The sequence below is a fragment of the Ursus americanus genome, chromosome 34, assembly GCF_024610735.1.
Source record: "Ursus americanus isolate L20-20 chromosome 34, mUrsAme1.1.p, whole genome shotgun sequence".
Lineage (NCBI taxonomy): Eukaryota > Metazoa > Chordata > Mammalia > Carnivora > Ursidae > Ursus > Ursus americanus.
This window is the reverse complement of record NC_142160.1, coordinates 6395348-6412756: the sequence shown is the minus strand read 5'-3', so window position 1 is coordinate 6412756 and position 17409 is coordinate 6395348. Positions and strand designations below refer to the sequence as shown.

Sequence of the window (17409 nt, the reverse complement as noted above, 5' to 3'; positions counted from 1 at the left end):
AAAAGAAATAAATAAAAATCACTCCGAGGATTCTAATGGGCAACCAAGGTAGAAAACCACAGATTCAGGGAAATCATTGAACAGGAGGGCGCTGACCCCACATGGAGGGGAAGAAGCAATATGAGAATCCTGCATCCACAAGTCCACTGAATCCCATATCTGCAGAATAAGCCAGGAATGTTATGGAGCTCAACAAGAAGAGACACCATTTTCTTCCATGGCTTGATCCATATTCCATTACCGTGGCTACCTTATCTAATAAAGCACAGACCCCACATACCTCAAGAGAGGAAAGATTATTAGATGATTATATAGTTGGACAAGCATCTCTAGCCCCAAACTATTGTTTGCAAGGCATTGTAATCAGAAAGGTGTAATTAGTCACCACTTAGTATCACGTGAAACAAGTCAATCAACTTGGGGGGTAGGGTGGGTGGGGACCAGAGGAGCATGTTTACTATCTGATCCACATGATAACATAGAAAGATGGATTCCACCGTGCAATTACAATAATGCAGGTCCAAAAGGAGTATCTAGTTTTTACAGCCACAGAATTGCTGTTTATTTCCCCAAGCTATTTGTCTTTTCCCTATTAAGAAATAGATTTTTCATTTTTATGGCACTTTCATGAATATTCATTTATCCTTAACTGTCTTAGAAAGCATTCCAAAATTTTTAAGAAGTGTCTGCTACCAAGAGATGCATGTTGGCATCTGCACTGCTGATATATTAGGAATTTTTCTGAGCACTGAATAATGAATTCGATTTTGCCTCTGCCAGCCCTGAGTTTTCATGTACGTCCTGTCGGTAACTGCTGACTGGTAAGGCACCATGAGAGCAAAAAATTCACATAGCGCTAATCCTTCCAGTAGATATTCATGAGAGACCAAAATAATCTATCAGAGGATAGAGCTAAATTCCTAGTGAGCCTGCTGTCCCACGGACCTTCTCTTCCCACCAAGCAGGAAAAGGGGTCTGTCCAAAACAACTCACCAAGGGCAGGTGTGATGATAGGGCTGGTTGGAACTGAGAGGTGCTGTCATGGTAAAAGGCAGGGCCCCACAAAAGCTGTGTTCTTGAGAGTCCAAGACAGCCCAAGGAGTCAGCTGATTGGTCTGCCAGGGGTCTTAAAGCACTGACCCATTATACCTAATAAATTACAGTGTAGGGGTTGTCATCTCATCACCCAAGTACATATTCTGTGTCAGCTCTGGGTGAGGCACTCAGTGGGTTTCAATAGTACACAAAGGACCTCACTTAAGATGCAATCATTACTGGAACTGGTGGAGGAAGAGGATACTCTCATTTATTAATGACTAGCTCACTACCTTACCTGCAGGAATCACTCATTCATTCACTCATTTATTCAGCAACCTTCTTCTGAGAACATTATGAGAACCAAAGAAGAATGTTCTTTCCTTCCTCCCTCTCTTCCTCCCTCCCTTCCTTCCACAAATAAGTAGGAAGTACTTACTCTGTGTTAGGTGCTAGGATAAAAATTGTGAACCAAACTTAAGTGATATATTCTAGCTCAGGAATTTTTCACCTGGGGTCCATGGACTGCTGTAGAATCTGTACATAGACTTTAGGGAGTCAGGGAACTCAGATGGGGAAAAAAATAATCTTTATTTTTACTAATCTCTAACTGTAATTTGGCATTTGATTCCATCATGAATGTAGGCAACAAACCACAGCATTATTAAAAGTGTCTGTGCTTCTGTCATCAACACGAATGATGGACATTTTTATCTCCCATTACAGTTTTTGCAGACGTCTCAAAAAACCAATTACGCTTCTCACTACTTAGGAAATTATGGTAGGTTTTGTTATGAAATGTGTTAGTGAAGATGCACATGTAATTATATCACAAATTTACATTTTAACACTTTGATGATTCTACTTCAATATAGTCAATTTCCTTTATAATCCTATGTAGTTTACTTTATGCATTCAAACACATTATTCTGAGAAGGGGTCCAAAGGCTTCACCAGACACCAAAGCAAACCTTGGCACAAAGGCACAAAACGGTCATGAATCCTTGCCCTACTAAGAGAGACAAGCCTGAAGGAAATAATCCCACCAATATCTCATTACAAAGTGTTAAGAGCTCTAAAGAAAAAGTCCAGACGTGTGAGATTCCAAAAAGAAGACATGTCTCCCTGTATCTAGTCTAATGGGATCTTCCGAGACTCTGCTCCCATCTCTCCTGTGCCAGGCCCTGGTGGGCACTGGGGATACAGTGGCTATGCCTGCCAGCCTAGTGGGAGAAGTCAGAGCCAATCACACATAAGGAAATACATAACCAAGATGACTTCAGGTGGAGATCAGAGCCTGAGGAAGATAACCCAGGGTAATGAGCTAAAGGATGAATGCCAGGAGGTGCTGTGGGACATCTAGGGGGACAAGGAGGCCCTCTCTGAGGAGGTGACATTCATGCTGAGACCTGGAGGAAGAGTCTGACAGACAGATAGGACAAAGGCCCTGAGATAGACACAGGCAAACCCTCAGTTCCCTTGAATCCAAAGACCCAGCCCTCTTAATTAGTGGCATTGTTTCCCCACCATGCCCTACTTTTGAGATTTGTGAAACAAATCACAGGAGTCAGGAGAGCAAATTGGAGGCCATCTAGGGGTCAGATGGTCGCAAGTGGTCAGAGGCAGCAGCAGGGACTGGGACCCTCGTATCTGCCATGTGCAGACACTCCACATGGGCTGCAAAACCTCTGGGCAACCCTGAGCCTTTCCTAGACCAGCTCATTGCTGTCTGCCTTCCAGACAATAAGCTGCTATTATCAGAGGTCCCTCCTCATTCTTGGAGAGGATCCATAAATATTTAACACCTGATATTATGGACCACAGAGCCCTGATTTTAGAGGCCGACAGCAGGGAAATGACCTCTCCGCCAGAGGGATGAGGGAATGGGAGCTATTTGCCTTGAAGTTACATCTCATTCTTACTTTCCAAGGCCCCCTCATGAACACAGGAGTTCTAGTTAACCCACCTCTTCCCAGCTGGACACAGGGAAAGCTACTCATCCATCCCCATGACTTTGACCTTCAGGAGAACCACTCTTTCCTAAGAAAAAGATGACACCAAAGCTCTGATCTGGCAGCAGCCTCTAAGACATCACTTAATAGCTTCTTAAACTCTACAAAAATACTACCCAGTGGCTATTAAACAAGTCCATATGAAGGATTTCCTTTTTAAAAACCAATCATTTCTATGGCATATCACAAATCACCGAACATTCAGCACAGTGCCCTATAATGTATGTTGGCTGAATTTTTGCATTAATGCCATAAAGGGCACATGGAATGATTTTTATGGAAAAGTGGACCAATTGCTTCCACCAGACTATCTTTGCTGATACTTCTACTTTCAGTTGCCTTATTCTTGTTCATAGCATCCTACCACACAACTAAAAATGTCAAAAGGAAATCAGTGAAGGTTTAACATCTCTTATAAAATGTTACTAATCTCTTTCCTGCTCAGTCTATACCCATCGACATTTAGTCCATGTGTCTCAGATGTGAGACAGGGGCTAATGGTCAGACAAGTGGGCCTTACCCACTGCAAAATGTTGCATAATTAAAGAAAAATTAAATTCTGTCGATTGCATTGCACTTGAATGAAGATAGGTAAGTGGATTAGTGAATGTTGGAAATAATTTCCAAAATCAATAGTTGAGGCCAAAAGGCTTTTGGCAGAACATTCAGTAATGAGAAAATCCACACTACCTTGCATTTCTAGTGAATCATCCATAGAATAGTTTTTCCTTCTAAAAGGATATTTAAAAAGAAGCCTGGGGTAGCAAAGCCTTGAACTCAACATCAGTTGGTGAAAGCTCCAGGACCAGCTCTCCCACTGGTTGTCTGTGTGATCTTGAACAGGTGATCTGTCTACTAGTTTATCTCTCTGGGCCTCTGTTTCCTTATCTGTAAAATCCCTGGGTTAGAAAAGATATTTCTAAGACCTCTTGCAGCTCTAAAACTCTATGAATCTCTGTCTCTCTAACTAGAATAGGTCCACGTGCACAAGGCAGTTGATTCCTCAGTGGCACGTGATCCTAGCAAATATCTTCAAACTTCCAACATGGTCTTCTAGGGGAGACACCATCACGGTGGCAATCATATGGGATATTTAGGCAGTTGGTGGATTTTTCTTTTTTTAATTAGAGATTTACGGATGAGAAGAATAGGTCAGACATTTTATTTTTGTATCTTTTCCATGCCACTTGACTTTAGCCTCTTTGGGGGTGATTTGTACCATTTCTGAGGGAAAATCTCTCAAGAATGGAGTCCCTCCCGACCCTGAGGGAAAGATGAGAAAGAGAGGAGCAACACTTCCCACCTGTATTCTAGGCAGCCTGTGAGAGCTCCATTGTTCTTCACTAATTCTCTTTTAAAGGATTTCCAGATCAAAGGAATTTGGGTAGTCCTCCATTTTTTTTCCTCTCGCGAAGATTTACAATGTATACTAGCATATTAAGGAGTCTGAGAAGTCCTACAGCAGAAAATTCCTGCCTAGCTTTGTTCAACTCAGAGTTGCCCAAACTCATTTACCTGCAACCCTCTTTTCCATAATACCTGCCAGTGTTCTGTGAACACACTGGGAAGGCTGGAGTACAGATCAGGGACTCAGAAAGAAAGCTCAATCAGTAGACATTCTCCTGGGGTTGCCCCTGTGTAGCGGCCTGAGTGGAGGCCTCCAAAAGATGTGTCCACCCAAACCCCAGAATGTGACCTTATTTGGAGAAAGGGTCTTTGCAGATGAATTCAGTTTAGGATCTTGAGATGAAATCATCCTGGATTAGTGCAGGCTCTAAATCCACTGAAGACTGTCCTTATAAGAGACAGAAAAGGACACGCAGAAACACAGGGGAAAAGGCCATGTGAAAATAGGCAGTGATCAGGGCCATGCTGTCATAGCCCAGGAAGCCTAGAGACTCCAGGAGCTGGAAGGGCAGGCCGTAATTTTCCCTAGAGCCTGGGTTCTGTTGACACCTCAATTCAGACTTCTGGCCTCCAGGATGATTAGAGTTTAAGTTTCTGGGACGCCTGGGTGGCTCAGTTGGTTAGGCGTCTGCCTTCAGCTCAGGTCATGATCTCAGAGTGTCAGGATCGAGCCCCATGTTGGGCTCCCTGCTCAGTGGGGAGTCTGCTTCTCCCTCTCCCTCTGCCCCTCCCCCCACTCTTGCTTGTGCTGTCTCTCTCTCTCTCCTTCTCTCAAATAAATAAACTCTTTTTTTTTTTAAGAGTATAAGTTTCTGTTGCTTTAACCCACCTAGTTTGTGGTGATTTGTTACAGTCGTGGGAAAATAATATATCACCCTGACCTTCCTTTGTCACAACCCTACCCGAGTTGTTTGGCAAAAATTGATACCTCTGATCATGATTTTCTTCATCTAAGTGAGGAAAGAATACCTACTCTGTACTCTAGGGTATTTTTGAGAAAAAATGGAAACAAAGATGCCATTTAACTAAATAATTCAGGGATATGAACCCAGCTGCTAGGGTTAGGACCTCAAGGGGAGAGAAGACGTGAAATCAGAGAACACTGATGGTCATTCCTTCAAATGTTCATTCACATATACTGATCAAGGCCCTGTCATAGGCACTAGAGATAGAGATGTGAACAAAATATAGCAAATCCCTGCCCTTGTAGAACTCACATGGTCATTGAGGAAGTTAGACAATGAACACACAGGTTAACCCATTTACTATGTCAGAGGGTGACAGGAGGTGTCTTGGGTTCTGACGCAGACTATAGCCCTAATTTCAGGCCACCACTGATGTCATGCACCTGATAGTTTCCACCACAAAGATAGCAAAGGACAACATGCTTGATGGTAGCAGTGTGGTGGTGGAATCAGCACCTCCCCCACATACTCTTCACCTGGAGAAGGTCCTATACATGAATAATTTAATGGCATTGGAGGCATTTATCTTTGATAACAGAATAAGCAGGTATCAAAAGCCAGGGTGACCTAGTTACTCCACTACTAGGAATATACCTAGAGATATGAAACACAGGTCCATGCAGAACTGAAAAGAGGTCTTCAAACAAAACTCACACACAGGGTACCTGGGTGGCTCAATCGGTTGAGCGTCTGCTTTGGGCTCAGGTCATGATCCCAGGGTCCGGGGATGGAGCCCCACGTCGGGCTTCTTGCTCTGCAGGGAGGCTGCTTCTCCCTCTGCCTCTGCCTGCCGCTCCCCCTGCTTGTGCTCTCTCTCTCTCTCTTTCTCTCTCTGTCAAATGAATAAAGAAAATCTTTAAAAAAAAAAAAAACCCTCACACACAAATGTTCATAGCAGTATTATTCACAATAGCCAAAAGGGGAAGCGACCCAAGTATCCGTTGACAGATGAATGGATAATCAAAATGTGGTTAGCCATATGATGGAATATTATTCAGCCATGAAAAGGAATGGACATATTAATACATTCTACAATTTGGATGAATCTTGAAAACACTACACTAAGTCAAAAAAGCCAAACACAAAAAGCCATATATCATATTAATTTATATGAAATGTCCAGACTAAGTAAATCCATAGAGACAGAGAGCAAATGGTGGTTGTCAGGGCCTGGGAGAAAGGGCAAATGGGGAGTGACTACTTGATGGGAACAGGGTCTCCTTTGGGGCATAGAAAATGTTTTACAACTAGGTAGAGGTGATGGTTACACATTACAAATGTACTAAATGCCATTAAATGATATACTTCAAAATGGTTAATTTTATGTAGTGTGAATTTCAACCAAAAAAAAAAAAAAAAAAAAAAGCCAGTGTGGCCCTTTTAGGTTGCTGTCTGGAAGGGGCAGAAGAGTCCAGAACATCCCACAGCTTGCATCACAAGTGTGGAATCCAGTGTTGCTCAAGTTCAAAGCCAGAGCCCTGCCAACGGGAAAACAGGAGACATGCTCTTACTTAAAGGTCACTTACTGTAGGATTGGGCAGGCTCCCAGTTCACAATGACAGGGCCAGGGCAGAGGTGGACCATGAAGTATCCATGACACAAAACAAAGACGGGAAGTCTGGCCAGGAGTTGAGGAGTATCCATGGAGGGTGGGGTCATCCTCCTGGTGAAGCTCCAGGTCTTGAAGTGGCTTTCCTTGTGTGGTGCAGGGAGAGCTCACGTGGCCAGTGACTCCACCTTTCTTGTCCTGGCACCATGGTTCCTTTTTGGGAACTTCCCTCCCACATCTGTGAAGAGTTTCACATGCACTTTGCAACACAGCATGTTAGGGATAGGGTGGGATTTGGCTTCAAATTACCACAAACTTAATGACAAACAATATAAATTCATTACTTACAGTTCTGTAGGAGGGAGTCTGATGTGGGTTGTGCTGGGCTGGAACCAAGGCTTTGGCAGGTCTGTGCTCCCTCTAGGGGAGCTCTAGGGGAGGGTCCATTCCTTGCCTTTTCCAGCTCTAGAGGTGGCCTGCACCCCTTGGCTTATGGTCTTCTTTGTCTTCCAAGCCAGCAATCACAGCACTCCAGCACCTGTCTGTCATCTGATCTCCTCTGAATCTCTGTCTCCCTGTCCCATCTTTAAAGACCCTCCTGATTTCAAGGGCCCACTTGGGTAATCCATGATAATGTCCCCATCTGGAGATCCTTAACCTAATCACAGCTGCAAAATTCCTTTTGCCATGTAAAGTAGAATCTTGACAGTATGCAGGGATTAGAACAGGGACAACTTCAGGGGCCATAATTCTACCTACCACCAAGTGGTGGGGAAGGAGGCGCACCTGGGTGGCTCAGTCAGTTAAGCGTCTGCCTTTGGCTCAGGTCATGATCCTGGGGTCCTGAGATTGAGCCCTGCATTGGGCTCCCTGCTCAGCGGGGAGTCTGCTTCTCCTCTCCCTCTGCCTGCTGCTCCCCCTGCTTGTGCTCTCTTTATTTATAAATAAATAAATAAATCTTAAAAAAAAAAGTGGTGGGGAAGGAGACATCTGCAATACAGAATCATCGATGACCATCAGCAGAGAGACCCACAACCTGAGAAACACAAGAGAAGAACAAAGTAAATAAGCTGAAACTTGTTGATTGTTCCCTAAATCAGCAAAAGCTACCTTATTAAACAGAAAAAGAGGAGCCCAACAGTATGTGATTATAAGAATAAGAATTTTTTAGAAAACAATAATTAACATGTTTGAAGCATTTACTAGGTGCCAGCATCTCACACACACACACACACACACACACACACACACACACACAAATATCAAAGGTAGTATATAAATTAAGCCACATCTTATAAATGAGGAAAGAGAGGTTATTAGTCAGAGATTAAGAGAAATGACCTGAAATCACAATCTCAGCACTAGTAAGTACTGCACATGGCATTTGAATCTAGTTCTGTTTGATGTGAGAGCTGAGCTAACCATCGTCGTATGAAAGCAGGCCGCACATCCTCGTACCAAGCTTAAGCTGCTAGTGATTCCTTGTTAATGGAACAGTCCAATGTGGGTATTTGGTGGGCAGCTTTCCCTGGGATGCCAGAGCCCAAGCTCCCTCCATAGGGGTCTCTGCCATCTGCTAGGCCTCGGGGTCTCCTGCTTCCAGAGGTAGACAGGAAAACAGGGGTTGGAGACAGCATGTCTGTTTTTTAAGCACAGCCTCCCAGAAGGGACACATCTCCTCTCTTTACATTGCATTGGTGGAAGCTGGTCAGACGGGCCCACCTCGAGGCTGGGGGCTGAGACACCTCGCCTCTGGCAGGACAACCACTTTTCAGAAATAACACTACACTTTGAATAGGAAGCATAAAAGTGGTGGACAGCTGACCATCTCTGACGCAACAGTGCTAACACCTGAATGAGCGAGTGAATACATGAATGAGTGAATGAGTAAATGAAGACATCTTGCTTCTCCCGCTCCTCCTAACAAAGACTAAGGATACTCTCTATAAAGGTGCCCTCCATGGCAGGTGAGGAACAACTAGATCACCTAAATGAAAAAAGGTGGACCCAGGTTTGCTAAGGTCTCTGGAGTTATCAAACGACATCAAAATATTCCATCTTTTCTGAGGACACTATGTAGAGAGACATCTAGTTGTCCACATGTAGATGGAATGGGGCCCCCGGTGTTCCTCTGGACACTTAGATGCCCAAGTGGAAGACCAGAGTCCAACCATGTCCACGCTAGCTGCAGTCAGTGTGTTCAGCACAATGGCACCAAACAGAACTGTGACCTCTAAGTGTCCTTAAAATAAGCAGGTTCCTTTCTTCCCCTCTTCCTCTTCCTCCAGGCTGGAGGCTGGGGAGCCCCCCTGGATCAAAGTAGCTCCCTGGGTTTGGTGGAGGAACAAGCGAGAGAGAGCCTGGGTCCCTGCTGAGCACGAAGTTGCCCAACCAGTCCTAGATTGTCGACTCCAGATTGGCTCTATCTGAGAAAGAGAATTTTCTATCATCTGTAAGCCACTGTTGTCTTCAATTTTCTGTTACGCGCAGACAGTCCCAGTCCTGACTCATGCACACAGGACTCCGTCTCTCTTTATCAAAGAATATCATTATGCAAAGCACGCCACTAATGACCACACCGGCCTCCACCACAGCTCTTTCTGTGAATCAAAGGATCTGCCTGGAAACCTTGCTTTCGTCACTGGCATTCCTGCCTTCCCACCCTAGTCACCTCAGCCGGCGTCTGTGATGGCAGGGCCTGCTGGGCGAGACTTGACAAACAGGAGGAAATGAAGGGTTTTCTCACAGGCCTTGCCCACAAGTTGCCTTGCTGTCAAGCCTGTTTTATGCTGAGTGACTCTGGTGGGTTGGGTTAAAAATGCAGTGGTAGAAATCCTTCCAGACAGCTGTCATCTTCCTGGAAATTGTAGCTTCCTGTTACCCTTGTAAACCTCTAGGGACAGGAGCTCAAAAGTGATCCACTTCCTACTGACACTTTAAGTGAGATGTGCCTTCCCTGATCCTTCCCCAGTTGGGCCTGCGAACCCAGGTCACCTGCAGTCCTGGGACAGAGGCTTACCAAGGCAGGCCTCTGCTGATGTGCGGGGCTGATACTTCCGTGGAAAGCTCTGCTTGTCAGTGCGGAACTCTAACTCGGTTTTGATCCCAAAGCTTCAGGGCGCATAGTGGGGCATTGTTTCCAGTTCCTGGCTCCAAGGAAGGCCCCATTGAGACTGTTGCTGGCTTTTTTTCCTTGGAGCTGTGGTTTGCAATATTTCTTTGACCATGAACGCTTAGAGCAAGAGATGAATCTTGTGAACCACATTCTGCTAGACAAGAAGTACGTACACATGTTCATGCAATGCTCAACTTTCCCCATAATTCCCTAAGGCTCTAGGATCCCCGATACCCATCCCTGAGTCTAGAACCCAAAGGTTAAGAAGTCTTGCTTCTTAGAAATTTAGAGATTTAGAAATTTAGAGATTTAGAAATCTCAGAAGTCATCTAGTTTCCTCTTTGAGGTAGAGTCCTCACTACCGCTCCAAAGCAGAGTCATCTAAATTGATTCTAGAGGATTTGATCGCTTGCAGGCTTTACTGTTACTTATGACCAACAGTGAGAAAAATGCAGCACACTCTCTCCCCACTTCCTGTTCCATGGCCGTTTATCCGAAATTTAAGTCAAAACTAACTCTCCTTTCCGGACTTACACAAATAACCCACACACGGCCACAATGGACTGTCTATGTGCAGTTTCCCAAACATGCCAAAGTACCTTCTTCTGAACTCTGCCTTTGCTCAATTTCCTACCTCTAGATACCTCTTCATCCATCACCATCAGAATGCCACAACTTCTCCATAAAACTTTTCTTGAACCCTTCCTTTGTGCCATCAGCCAAAGTTTGAATATCTCTCAGGGGACATATCAGCTTCCATAGTGGATTATTTGGGCCTCTGTATGGCAGAATATTTTAATTCTTGAGGCCCAGGATCAGAATGATTGGGTTTCAATTCTGGCTCTGGCTCTTTCTTGCTGTGTGACCTGCATACATTTCTTAACCTTTCTGTGTTTCAGTTCCCTCATTGGCAAAATGGACACAATAATAGTTCCACTTCACAGGTTTAAACAAACTAACCCATGTAAAATTCTTAGCACACTGCCTGGCACATTGAAAGCACTTGATAAGGTGTATTTTTATTTTAGTTGATTATATACTTTTGTCCCCATCCTCTATCATTAAGCTGTTAAGTAGTTGAAGGGAGAGCCTGGGTCTTAGACATCAATTTCTACCTCATAGAACCCTAGCAAGAAAAACTTCAGACATAGTGAATAGTCAATAGATGACATCTGAATGAAAATGAATCTTCCCTAAAGATGTTGTCTAAGGACTTCAAACAGCTTTGTTGTCATCTATATTTCATGAATAGATGAGAGGCGGAAAACAGTAAGATGGATTCTATTTTGAGATTACACAACATTCTGGGTCTAGAAAAAAACATCCTGACCGCAACTCTCTGTCCTAACCCCAAAATTTTTATTCCATCATGAAGGCTATGCCAACAGTTCCATCTTCTCCAGGTATGATTTTTTTTCCAAGTCCGTTTAATTATACAGATATTGATTCAGCAATTATTGGTGCCAAGCCCTGTGGTAAGGGCTGGAGATCAAAGATGTCCTTCTTGGGCTCCTAAGAACCAGCTGCCCCAGCCCTGGAACTCAAGAACAGGACCCAGGTCACATAAACATTTTTAGATTCCATGAGCTTGAAGCCTAATAGCAAGGTCAGTTGGCAACTGGCCTGCAGGATTTATCTGTCTTGTGACAAGAGGTGTATTCTTATGTCAAATGACAGAACAGTACGTCATATGTCTTTATAAAACCATTCTACTAATATGTATAGAAAATTTACTACATCATTTCTGACCATCCAGCCCACTGAGCTGACCCAACGGGCCCCTCGCCGCATAGAAATACTAGACAAAATGTAACAAATTTATTTTCCACATAGCCAAGTTTGATAAGAAAAAAATGAATCCTGGGGTGCCAAGAATGGCTTGAAATCAAGTCAGAGGAATAAATATGAGCTGATACCAGGAGGAGGCCATAGGGGCTTCAGATGAAGTTATAGACCCCCTACAGGAAGGGAGATAGATTTCTAATGCCTACCAAAAAAAAAAAAAAATTGTGGGTTTAGACCTAAAGGAGAAAAAGAAACTGAACTCCCTTCATGAACATACCATCTGCCTGAGGGTCTGAGAGGGTATGAAAAGTCACCTAGGAAAACCAACACTCTGAGTCTACACCACACATAGGTTTAGGGCCTTAACTTATAAAATTTCCATGATGTGAAATCTCTAGCTGGTACTTTACTATAGTCTAGGGTTGCTCAGTGCCCCCTGGAATTCAGCTAAAGCCAAGGCAAGATATATCTGTAGAGACACGTTGCAGAGGCCATTTCCTCTTGATTGTTCCAAAGGCACTTTGAACCCATATGGAATCATCCCTGCTCACCAAACCTGGCCATGTGCCATCCACCCTGCTCAAGCGTGACACCACTTCCCATGAAGGCACACAAGTCCAGGAATCATCCTTGACACCCTACACCAATCCATAACTAAGCTTCCTTGAGTTTACCTTGTACATATCTATCAGATCTGTCCCTTTCTCTCCATTTCCAATACCCCATCCTAGTCCAAACCACTGCCATCTCTCCCCAGTCCCCTAACTGGTTTACCCTGCATCCACTCTATCAGGTGGAACCATATGAAATGGCCATCTTCTAGGACAAAAAGAATCTGGACTGTGGAATCTGGGAAGTGAAACTTTCATAGGATTCAATCTGATATTTCTTCCCATCTGATTTCCACACTACAGAATGAGTTACCTTTCTGGAAAGCCCCCTGCTGAAACCTTCCATGGCTTTACTACTGCTTTTAAGATAAAGATAGAGCTCTTAAGCATGGCCTACAATGTCATTTGATCTTACCTTCCTCTCCAGCCACATATTCCACTCTTCCTTATTCCCTCTGCACCTGACTCACGGGATTTCTTCTAGCACCGCATCCTCTCTGTGTTTCCTGAAAGTTCCACAGAACTTTTACACGTACTGTTTTCACGGCCTAGAATATTCTTCAAACCCCTCTTCATTCATACAACTCCTTATCCTTCAGATCTTGAGAGCCTTATCTGACCTTTCTGCCTTCATCAAAGGCCCCATCTCATGGTCTCTTCATGCGAAAGTCATCTCCTACATAGCCCTTTTCCCAATGACAATTCTACATGTACCTGTGTGACTACCTGATATTTATCTGCTTCCCCCATTAGAACTGCAAGTCTCATCAGAATAGGGACTGAGTCTGTTCTCACTAACCCCTCAATCTCCAACCCAATGCCAGGCACAGGGTAGGTGCTAGCATGTTTTGGCGGGGGGGGGGGGGTGTAAATAAAACATTTTAAAACTATGGAATGGAGGAGTGAAAAGACTGGACGCAAGGTGACTAAGGTTGAAAGAGATGTAAGTGTCCTGCAAGAGAAGGTGAAGACCTAAACTCAGGCCTATTCCTCATGTATTACCTTGGTTAGTCTTCAGAATAATCCATCTTTTGCTTTAGGCATTTTATACACAAGGAACGTAGAGATATCAGATGACTTGTCCCAGGTCACATAATGGTAGATCTAAGATGCGTATCTAGGTTATCCCCATCCAGCCTTCTTTTTATTAAAAAAAAATTGAGATAAGCAGAGGAAACAGCAAGGAGCACTGGAGTGACAGCCAGTAACTCTAAGGCCTACAGGAGTCACGCAGGTAATGTAAAGACCGAGGGACACCAGAGCTAAGAGAGTGTTGGGAACCGCATCCAGCTAGAAGGTGCATGCCCATTTAATTCCAGCTCTGAACTATTGTTGGTGGACGGGAATGCAGGCCCAGTATTTTTAGGCTGCCCTAATTTTTAAGAGAAATTTAAACCTGGACTTTTGTATGATATCACTCTGATTTTAAGACACTATGCAGATCAAACAGATCTGTAGGAGGAACGTGGGCTGCTGATGCCAGTTGGCAATCCTCGGTCTAGCTGGATAGGGGAGCAGGAGGAAAGATGCAGTGTTGTCAGCAAGACTTAGCTTGCACCTTGCATGGAAAACATCTGGGTAGGGCCCTCATAAATAATCTTAGCAATAGCTATCCAACTTGGACTTTGATGGTTCCATGAAACCGAGACGTCAGGATCAGTTAATCTATAACCGGCTTTATTGTCCCAAGATCACTATGTTCTGCTAAAGCAAAGAAACAAAACCTGCAGGAGGATAAACATCTTCATTCTCCCTGAGGAAGGCAATGGGGCAAGGAACCCAAATGGCCACTGGGGGAAAATGTATAGATTGCTGACGAGATTGTTCCCCGTCCAAACAAAATCCAGTCCAAAGATAACGCTGTGAATGGCCCTCAGCTTGATTCAAATTCCCATTAAGACACCCCAGTCACTTTCAGTATCCCAGAGATCCTGGGAAAGTTTACCTTGATCTCATTCTGAGATCCTTTTTCCCCGAGCATTTTTCACTGAAGGAATAAAAGGATATCACACACTGCTCTTCCAAGAAAGAAATAGCAATCGAATCAGTATCTGCTTTAGCTTCAGTTCCTCTAACTCTGGAGGGGCCAAGCACATAGAAGAGCCTCCCAGATTCTCCCAATTTGACCTCCCCCCCCAACCCCGCCAACCATCAACTAAGTACTTGCCTCAGCAATCACTGGGATCTTTTTTCCTATGCTGTTTATCTACTCAATTAAATCACTCGCTACTCAGCTGCCATCATGAACATTAATTTGTGGACCACATGGCTGACTTCAGATCCTAGAACATCCCTCATACTCACCAGTAAGTTTTAAAAGGCATCAGAAGCCAGTAAGAGAACTCAGCAACAACCTTCCCACATCCCGGGGTCATAGGAAGAGGAACCATTTGATTGTCATCTGGTAGAGTCCACGTGTTTATGTTGCTCTTGCATTAGTGAGGCCAGGCCAATGACTGGGACAAATAACCCAGGAGTTTTGATGCATTAACGGAATAAAAATTTGTTTCTGACTTCCCTTACAGGTCAGTTCAGGTTGGCAGGATGCAGGGCTGAACGTAGCCAATCGGGGACTCAGGATGCTTCTGTCAGGGGGTCCCACCATCCTCTTAGCCCAGAGGATGGCAATATTTTTCTGCAAAGAGTCATAGAACAAATATTTTAGGCTTGGTTGGCCATATGGTCTCTGTCGCAACTATTCAACTCTACTGCTGGAGCACAAAAGCAGCCGTGGACAATATGTAAATGAACAGGCACGGCTGTGTCGCCATAAAACTCCACACACAAAGCAGGCAGTGGGCTGTAGTTTGCTAGTGTTATTCTAGGACCTTGTCTCTCTCTCTCTCTCTCTCTCTGCATTCAGACAGCGGACAGAGAAAGAGCAAGCTCCAGGACAGAGGCACACGTAAAATTAACGTCGATGCCCATATAACTGTCATGAGGATTATATTACACAGCGTTTGCAAAATGCATAGCGTTAAGGTCACTATTTAGGAGTTGCTTGATAAATGTCATCATTTTTAAAATACAGAATAAAGTACCTCTGATATTTCAGGAGTAAGTGGTCATATTTAATTGAGGGGACACAGGAAAGTTTACAGTTGATTGTCACAGATAGGATAGGATTTTAACAAACAGAAGTGGGGGAGCAACTTGAGCAAAGGGGTAACAGTTGGAAAGCAGTGGAGGGTTAGTAAGTGCATATGGCTCAGTTGGCTGGAATGCCGGGTCGTGAGGAGAAATGGTAAGTCATAAATCTGCAGAGATAAATAGGCTTTGAACACCAGGTGTAAAGATCAAATGTTCGGTGGCAATAGGGAGCCATTGAAGGTTGTTACGAAGTATACACATTAAGTCTTGTGATCCAAAAATCTGTTTGTAAAGTTGTTATTTGAAACACAGACTACATCTTCTAACATAGTAAAGGCAATGTCCCTTTGCCTTCTCTGGGTCTCCTGACCCTTGTCACAAGAGCCTTCAAAAGCATCCTCTTTAAAAAAGCCCTTTTTTAAACAAAATTTTATTTGAGAGAGTGTGTGTGTGTGTGTGTGTGTGTGTGTGTGTGTGTGCACAAGGTGGCGGGGTTGGTACAGAGGGAGAGGGAGAAGCAGACTCCCCACTGAGCAGGGAGCCCGATGCAAGTTGATCCCAGGACCCCGGGATCATGACCTGAGCAGAAGGTAGACGCTTGCTTAACTGATTGAGCCACCCAGGCACCCCTAAAAGAGTCCTTTGATATTAGTTTTATATGATCCTGCATCCATCTAGTATTTAAAGACAAATTTGCCATGCCACTGAAAAGGTTCTTTTATTTTTAAATCTCACCAAAGAAGGCTGACACAATCGCCTATAACAAAAATCTCCCCCCCCCCGAATTTCTGTGGATTGTAGCTATCTTAAGGACATTCAGTGAAAATGTGAATACTTGGGAAAAAAAAAAAGCACATTTGTGACTCACAACACTCATGCTGAATTTTTTTTTTTTTTTTACTACAGAAAAACCCTTAGGTGTTTGATATATCTTCGAATGCAACAATGGTCCTTCTAGGAATTAAGGTATAAACATACATACGGCTACAAGGAGACTCATCAAAGCTTTGTTTATAGTAACGAAAACTTGGAAATAACCATAGAGAAATGTTTACTATATTATGGGAAACTATGCAAGGGAAATGGTGCTATAGAAAAATATTAAAGATAAAGGAAATGTTTGTAATATATTAAGTTTAAAAGTTGGTTTCAAATTAATATAAACAGTGTGATGTCATATTAATAGGAAATACAATAAAAAATTATAACATCATAATACTCACATTCTTCCTCCCTACACCTCCAGGGCAAATCCAGTCTTTACTGCCTGGGTTCCCAACGCCTTTGCTGCCATGATACCCAAGCTACCTTTGGTCCCCATCAACATCTTACCTTAAGCAAAGAGTTCTGTTTTTCACAAATTCTTTGAGTTTTGTGATATGTAATCAGAATAATGAAGAGAGAGGAACTAAAGAGAGGGGTTAAAGAGAAGGAGGGCCATCTAAAAGGACAACTGGATCTACATAATAATGTTCCACAATAAGAGAAAAGGTGCCTTGAGCTGGGGAAGGGGGAGAGTTTTCTAGGGGGTGGGGAAGAGCATGGAGTCTGAAGAGATGGAACAGAAGAAACAGAGCTATGAAAACTTACTACAGAAATGCAGTTCAACCCCTTCGTGGTTTTGCAGAGGGAGCAATAAAGAATTTGAGTTCTGTGGATACTGATTTTGCTTTCCGGAGACCCAAAACTGCATGAGGAACTTGAATTTATTAGGGTTATATTTATATGCGTATCCACAGGGAAAAAGACCTCAGGGGTACCCACGAAGATATTATTATGATTTGGATGAGGTTGTTTTATTCTTTCTACATATCTGTATTTCCCAAGTCTTCTAGCTCTG

At 43.6% G+C, this 17409-nt stretch overlaps 1 protein-coding gene across 3 annotated transcripts in view; it reads right to left on the bottom strand.

Moving 5' to 3' along the window:
* Positions 1-17409, bottom strand: part of GLIS3 (GLIS family zinc finger 3) — a 619421-nt gene that overhangs the window by 568954 nt on the left and 33058 nt on the right. The window contains exons 3-7 of one of the 3 annotated variants that reach the window (XM_087858807.1): positions 14784-15114; positions 12895-12985; positions 7317-8004; positions 6946-7206; positions 6085-6251 (exon numbers count right to left, since the gene is read on the bottom strand). The gene's annotated coding sequence lies outside the window, so the exon portion shown is untranslated. Of the gene's footprint in view, positions 1-6084; positions 6252-6945; positions 7207-7316; positions 8005-9987; positions 11871-12894; positions 12986-14783; positions 15115-17409 lie in introns of those variants that run through there. The other 2 variants (XM_087858808.1, XM_045772457.2) reach the window with 2 other exon arrangements.